The sequence below is a fragment of the Myotis nattereri genome, assembly GCF_964212035.1.
Source record: "Myotis nattereri genome assembly, chromosome: 2".
Classification (NCBI taxonomy): domain Eukaryota; kingdom Metazoa; phylum Chordata; class Mammalia; order Chiroptera; family Vespertilionidae; genus Myotis; species Myotis nattereri.
The window spans coordinates 110846443-110853986 of record NC_138076.1 but is presented as its reverse complement, the minus strand read 5'-3'; the positions used below and the strand labels follow the sequence as shown (position 1 = coordinate 110853986).

The window sequence follows — 7544 nt, the reverse complement described above, 5'->3', positions numbered from 1 at the left end:
AGTTCCATTTTTAATTTTTTGAGGAAACTCCATATTCTTCCACAGTGGCTGCACCAGTCTGAATTCTCACCAACACGGTACTGCCGGGAGCCGGTCCATCCTTGCTGTTTCAAGGGACCTGGCATATATGGCATACTGTTCTTAATATGTTTGCTCACCTTCTTGGCACTATGTGTTTTAACCAAGGTCACCTCTCTGAGAAAGGTTGTTTCCCCAGGTAGGGATTTCCCCCTGAAGTTAGGGAGGGAATAAAACCCCTTAACTAAGTGCCAGGCAGGTAATTAATCACTTTAACTATGAACAATCATGCTTAAGCTACATAATCTTTACTCCCTGGAATGGAGATAAGAAACACCCTAACCTTTTGAATAGAGATTGATAGGATTGGAATCAACTGGTATAAATACAGATGTAACAAGACAGCAGGACACAGAACCTAGACACAGAACCTACACAGAACCTAGAGACAGAAGAACTTCGCTGGAGAGAACATGGCAAAAGATCCTGGACAGAAACTGGCCACAGAACCTAGAGACAGAACCTGGCTGAAGAACCTAGAGACAGAACCTGGCTGCAGAACCTGGATAGAACATGGCAAGAGAACCTGACTAGAACCTGGTGACTGAACCTGGCTGGAGAACCTGGACAGAACCTGGCTAGAGAACCTAGCAAGGGAACATGGCTACAGAACCTGGCTGGAGAACCTGGAGAACCTGGCTGGAGAACCTAGCAAGAGAACATGGACACAGAACATGGCTGGAGATCCTGACCAGAACTTGGCTAGAGATCCTGGCTAGGCTGCTGATCAACTAAACTCTGTCTCCATGTCATTCCTTCTTCGCCGACTCCATCCACACCTTAGGGGACCCCTGGACCTGCTGGGGTTGGACCCCAGCATCTGGCGCCCGAACAGGGACCCCTAGGTAAGCCCCACACTCAGGATGGATAGGACTCCACCGTAGGAAGAGGGTGGATATTCTTCGCCGACTCCGTCCACACCTTTGGGAACCCCTGGAACAGGATTCCCCTAGGTAAGCCCCTCCCCACATTGAGAACCCCACACTTGGGACAGATAGGACTCCACCAGGGTACTGCAGACCCCCCTATAGAGGATAAGTAGGGTAAGAAGGTGGTTAGTACAGAACTTAGATTGAGAAGATGTGCCATACTGAGTCCAAAGAAAGAAGACTCTGTATTGATCTTTAGATTAAGAAGATGTGCCATACTGAGTCTAAAGAAATAAGATTCTGTATTGATCTTTTAACACATATGCTTGCTAGTAGAGGAATTAAGGTTACTCCCAGTCAGACAGAACGTTTTATACAAGAAGTATGTCCATGCTTTTCTGAGGAAGGAATGGTAAATGTAAAGGCATGGGAGGAGGTAGGCCCAAGGAGCCTTATCCTTAACCCCACTGTAGCCTTTCCACCCCGGGAAAGTGTACGATTGTTAAGCTCTCCCTGGGGTGATAGATCAGGACTCAGGTAATAGCGGAAAGCACCAATCCTACTCTTAAAATGGATACAAGAGAGCATTTGGGGTTTTTCTTTTTAATGCCTACTTTTAAAAAATAAAAATGGGGGAATTTGCCGGGAGCCGGTCCATCCTTGCTGTTTCAAGGGACCTGGCATATATGGCATACTGTTCTTAATATGTTTGCTCACCTTCTTGGTACTATGTGTTTTAACCAAGGTCACCTCTCTGAGAAAGGTTGTTTCCCCAGGTAGGGATTTCCCCCTGAAGTTAGGGAGGGAATAAAACCCCTTAACTAAGTGCCAGGCAGGTAATTAATCACTTTAACTATGAACAATCATGCTTAAGCTACATAATCTTTACTCCCTGGAATGGAGATAAGAAACGCCCTAACCTTTGGAATAGAGATTGATAGGATTGGAGTCAACTGGTATAAATACAGATGTAACAAGACAGCAGGACACAGAACCTAGACACAGAACCTACACAGAACCTAGAGACAGAAGAACTTCGCTGGAGAGAACATGGCAAAAGATCCTGGACAGAAACTGGCCACAGAACCTAGAGACAGAACCTGGCTGAAGAACCTAGAGACAGAACCTGGCTGCAGAACCTGGATAGAACATGGCAAGAGAACCTGACTAGAACCTGGTGACTGAACCTGGCTGGAGAACCTAGCGAGGGAACATGGCTACAGAACCTGGCTGGAGAACCTGGACAGAACCTGGCTAGAGAACCTAGCGAGGGAACATGGCTATAGAACCTGGCTGGAGAACCTAGCAAGAGAACATGGACACAGAACCTGGCTGGAGATCCTAACCAGAACTTCGCTGGAGATCCTGACCAGAACTTGGCTAGAGATCCTGGCTAGGCTGCTGATCAACTGAACACTGTCTCTGTGTCATTTATTCTTCGCCAACTCCGTCCACACCTTTGGGGACCCCTGGACCTGCTGGGGTTGGACCCCAGCACAGCACCAGGATTTTCTTTTCCCCACATCCTTGCCTGTACAGGTTTGTTTGTTGATTTATTAATGGTAGCCATTTCTGGCCGATGTGAGGTGATACCTCATTGTAGTTTTAATTTGCATCTCTCTGATGATTAGTTTTGTTGAGCATTTTTTATTTATCTATTTGCCATTTGTATGTCCTGTTTGGAAAAGTGTCTCTTCAGGTCTGTTACCATTTTTAAATTGGGTTGTTTGTCTTCCTGGTGTTGAGTTGTATAAGTTCTTTATATATTTTGGAAATAACCCCTTATCAGATGTATCAGTGGCGAATATGTTCTCCCATACAATGTGTTCCCTGTTCATTTTGTTGATGGTTTCTTTTGTTGTGCATTTTAATTTGATGTAGTCTCAATGGTTTATTTTATCCTTTGTTTCTCTTACCCTAGGAGATATAGAAGCAAAAATATTGTTACACAAGTTGTCCAAGATTTTGCTGCCTATGTTTTCTTCTAGAATTTTTATGGTTTCATGACTTACATTTAAGTCTTCTATCCATTCTTAGTTTATTCTGTGTATGGCGTAAGTTGGTGGTCTAGTTTCATTTTTTTCCATGTACCTGTCTAATTTTCCCAACACCATTTATTGAGTAAATTGTCTTTACTCCATTGTATGCTCTTGCCTCCTTTGTCAATTGTTAATTGTCCATAGAGGTGAGAGTTGATTTCTGGATTCTATATACTGTTTCCTTGATCCATATACCTTTAACGGGCTGTTTTGATTACAGTGGCTTTGTAGTGTACTTTGATATCCAGTATTGTGATCCCTCCAACTTTGTTCTTCTTTCTTAAGATTGCTGCGGCTACTCAGGGTCTTTTTTGGTTCCATATAAATTTTTGCAATATTTTCCCTAGATCTGTGAAATATGCCATTGATATTATAAAATATATTTTTATTGATTTCAGAGAGGAAGGGAGAGAGAATCATTGATCTGCTGCCTCCTTCAGGCTGCCTATTGGGAATGAAGCCCACAACCCGGTTATGTTACCTGACCAAGAATTTAAACATGACTTCCTGTTTCATAGGTCAGTGCTCAACCACTGAGCCACACTGGTTGAGTGCCACTGGTATTTTAATGGGAATTGTGTTGAATTTATAGATTGCTTTGGGTAGTGTGGACATTTTAAAATTATGTTAATTCATCCAAGTCATGAATATGGCATATGCTTCCACTTGTTTGTGTCTTCCTCTATTTTTTTCTTCAATGTCCTATAGGTTCCTGAGTATAGCTCTTTTACCTTCTTCATTAAGTTTTTTCCTAGGTATTGTATCTTTTTTGTTGTAATAGTAATTAGGGTTGGTTTCTTAGTTTTTCTTTCTGATAGTCCATTATTGCTGTATAATAATGCCACCAATTTCTGGACATTGATTTTGTATCCTGCTATATTGCCAAATTCATTTATTAGACCTAATAGTTTTTTGGTGGATCCTTAGAGTTTTCTGTACACAATATTGTGTCAACTGCGAATAATGACAATTTTACTTCCTCCTTTCCAATTTGGATGCCTATTATTTCCTCTTCTTGTCTCCGCTGTGTTGAATAAGAGTGGTGAAAGCTGACATCCCTGGCTTGTTCCTGATCTTAAATGAAACAACTTTTAATTATTGCCCATTGAGTATGATGGTGGCTGTAAGGTTTTCATATATGGCCTTTAATATGTTGAGATATAATTCCTCTATTCCCACTTTGCTGAGAGGTTTTTATCATAAATTGGTGTTGGATTTTATCAAATGCTTCTTCTGCATCTATTGATATGATCAAGTGATTTTCATTTTGTCAATGTGATGTATCACATTCATTGCTTTGCAAATATTGTACCAACCTTGTATTCATTAATAAATCCCACTAGGTCATGGTGTATTATTTTTTTTTAATATGTTGCTATATTTGATTTGCTAATATTTTGTTGAGGATTTTAGCATCTAGGTTCATCAGGATTATTGGCCTGTAATTTTTTTTCTGTCTAGGGTCTTTATCTAGTTTTAGAATTAGGATAATACTGGCCTTGTAAAAAGAGCTTGGAAGTCTTCCTTCTTAAAGTTTTTAGAATAGTTTGAGAAGGATAGGTGTTAATTCTTCTTTGAATGTTTGGTAAAGTTTGCCTGTGAAGCCATCTCATCCAGGATTTTGTTTGTTGGAAGTTTTTTTATTTTATTACTGCTTCGATTTCATTAGCTGTTATTGGTCTATTTAGGTTTTCCCATTCTTCCTGATTGAGTTTTGAATGATTGTATGTTTCTAGAAATTTGTCCTTTTCACTCAGGTTGTCTAGTTTGTTGGCATATAGTTGTTCATAGTATTTTCTTGCAAACCTTTGTATTTCTGTGATGTTTGTTGTTACTTCATCTCATTCATTTCTGACTTTATTTATTTGAGCCCTCTCTCTTTGTTTTTATGAGTCTGGCTACAGGTTCATCAATCTTGTTTATCTTTTCAAAGAACCAGCTGTTGCTTTCATTGATCTTTCGTACTTTTTTTTTTTTTTTAGTCTCTATGTCATTCATTTTCTCTCTGGTCTGTATTATTTTCTTCCTTCTACTTTTTGTAGGCTTTTCTAGTTCTTCTTTTTCTAGTTCTTCTAGGTGTTTATTAGATTTTTCTTGCCTCTTGAGATAGTCCTGTAATGCTATGAACAACCCTCTCAGGTCTGTTTTCACAGTGTCCCATAGATTTGGGGTTGTTGTATATTCATTTTTTTCTGTTTCCCTGGTAGCCCATTCATTGTTTAATAATTTGCTATTTAGCCTCCATATGTTTGAATGATTTTGAGGGTGTGTTTTTTTTGTAGTTGATTTCTAGTTTCATGCCATTTTGACCAAGATGATGCATAATGATTTCAATCTTTTTTAATTTATTAAGAAATTAGTTTATGTCCTAACATGTGGTCTATCTTTGAGAATGTTTCATGTGAACTTGAGAATGTTTATTCTGCTGCTTTGGGATGGAGTGTTCTGTAAATATCAATTAAATTCATCCTATTGAGAGTGTCATTTATTTCCTTGTTGATTTTTTGTCTGGAAGATCTATCCAGTGATGTTAGTGGAGAATTAAAGTCCCATACTATGATTATATTGCTGCCCATCTATCCCTTAGTCAATGAATATTTTCTAACCATTAAGCTACCCTATCCCTTTTGATGGGAGCATTTACTCCATTTACATTTAAGCTTATTAATGATAGGTGCTTATTTATTGCCATTTTTTATGCCTATGTTCTTTCTTTCTTCTTATAGCATTCTCTTTAACATTTCTTGCCATGCTGGTTTGGTGGTAATGAACTTCTTTAGCCTTCTTTTGTCTGGGAAGCTCTTTATTTCACCTTCAATTTTGAATGTAGCCTTGCTGGATAGGGTAGTCTCAGATACATGTCTTTGCTTTTCATCACTTTGAATTCTTCAAACCATTTTCTTCTGGCCAGTAGTGTTTCTGTTGAGAAATCAGCTGATGGCCATATGCAAACTCCTTTATAGGTAACTTACTATCTCTCTCTTAATGCCTTTAAGATTCTTTGTCTTTAAACTTTGCCATTTTAATTATGATGCTTTTTGGTGTGGGCTCTTTTGTGTTCATCAAGACCAAACTGATGAAACTCCAAGCTCATCTATGCAAAAGAAAGAGATGGTAGGTAAAAGTCTTCTTAAAGAAACAATTCTGTGCTGTTGGTATGGATCTAGAACTTCAGATAAAGTTTTAGGAAAAGAACAAGGAGTAAATACAACTAAAAACAATTGGGCTTTTTTCCCCTCAAGTAATTTATCTGATGAAATATTACAGCTGAGCTCTGATGGACAACCTTATTCTAGTACAGAGGTTCTCAACCTGTGGGTCGTGACCCCTTTGCGGGTTGAACGACCCTTTCATAGCTAAGACCATCGGAAAACACATATATAATTACATATTGTTTTTGTGGTTAATCACTATTCTTTAATTATGTTCAATTTGTAACAATGAAAATGCATCCTGCATATCAGATATTTACATTACGATTCATAACAGTAGCAAAATTACAGTTATGAAGTAGCAACAAAAATAATTTTATGGTTGGGGTCACCACAACATGAGGAACTGTATTAAAGGGTCGCGGCATTAAGAAGTTTGAGAACCACTGTTCTAGTAGCTGGCCTGAGGGACTTCATAATTTATCTGTGAACAGAGACCAAAGAAAGATAGATGGCAAAAGCTGGCAGGGGCCAATTGATTCAGTTGATCTCCATTTCTGAAGCAGCACGGGGACCAGAAAGCAGTCCAGAAACATCAAAAGAGGAGAAGCTATTGATAGAAAATGAAGGTTTGTCACCTCCAGCTGAGAACACAGATTCAGTCATAGAAACAGAAACAAGTATCTCTGGAAGCTGCTTACTTAAACTGGGCATATCCCAATGAGTGTCTTATATTCAACAAAGAATAAGTAGAGGCGGCCAAAAAAGGATTTTCAATTTGGTACCAAACTTTAATTTACTGAGACAGGGTCATATCAATGTAAAAGAAAGGGAGACATGTGACTTGTTAACATTTAGCTATGGGCTAAAATTTATTTTGGAAGACGAAATGATAGAATTTCAGAAATAAATAATGAAGAGAAGAATGAATAATACCATATGACCTTTGATCATCCTCTCTCCTGGTTTTACTCTGATATTATCAAAGATCCCCCTCTAAATGTTGGCGGAAAATTTGACTCTCATTACCTGCTAAGACTAAGTAAGGCACTATGTATATTTTTCAAAAACCTTGTTCCTTCTCCTATGCTACAGTCTACATCCAGCTTTTGGAAGATATCTTTTACAAGGAAGATACCATTTTTAACTTTAAAATCTCAGACAAGAGTAGACAATATGCTAAATGACACAGGTTTTACTTCTCCAGAAATATTAAGTAGCCCATCTGATATGATACTTTGTAATCTTTTAGGATGATTTCTGACCTTCACTTTTTAAATAAAAGGTTTGGTGAAAAATTGAACCCATGGGAAGAACCTAAGCTATTACAGTTCTTACAAACTGAGGAAAACCAAGATTCAACAAACACTGACCTTGATTCACTTGAGCTGTCTTTCAACTACTAA

General features: G+C 38.6%; 1 pseudogene across 1 annotated transcript; it reads left to right on the top strand.

The window, feature by feature from the left end:
* The first annotated feature begins 2996 nt into the window (after positions 1-2996).
* On the top strand, positions 2997-7544 carry LOC308513814 (annotated as a pseudogene). Its single transcript has 2 exons — positions 2997-3001; positions 6883-7544. The product of its transcript is annotated as an uncharacterized misc_RNA (transcript).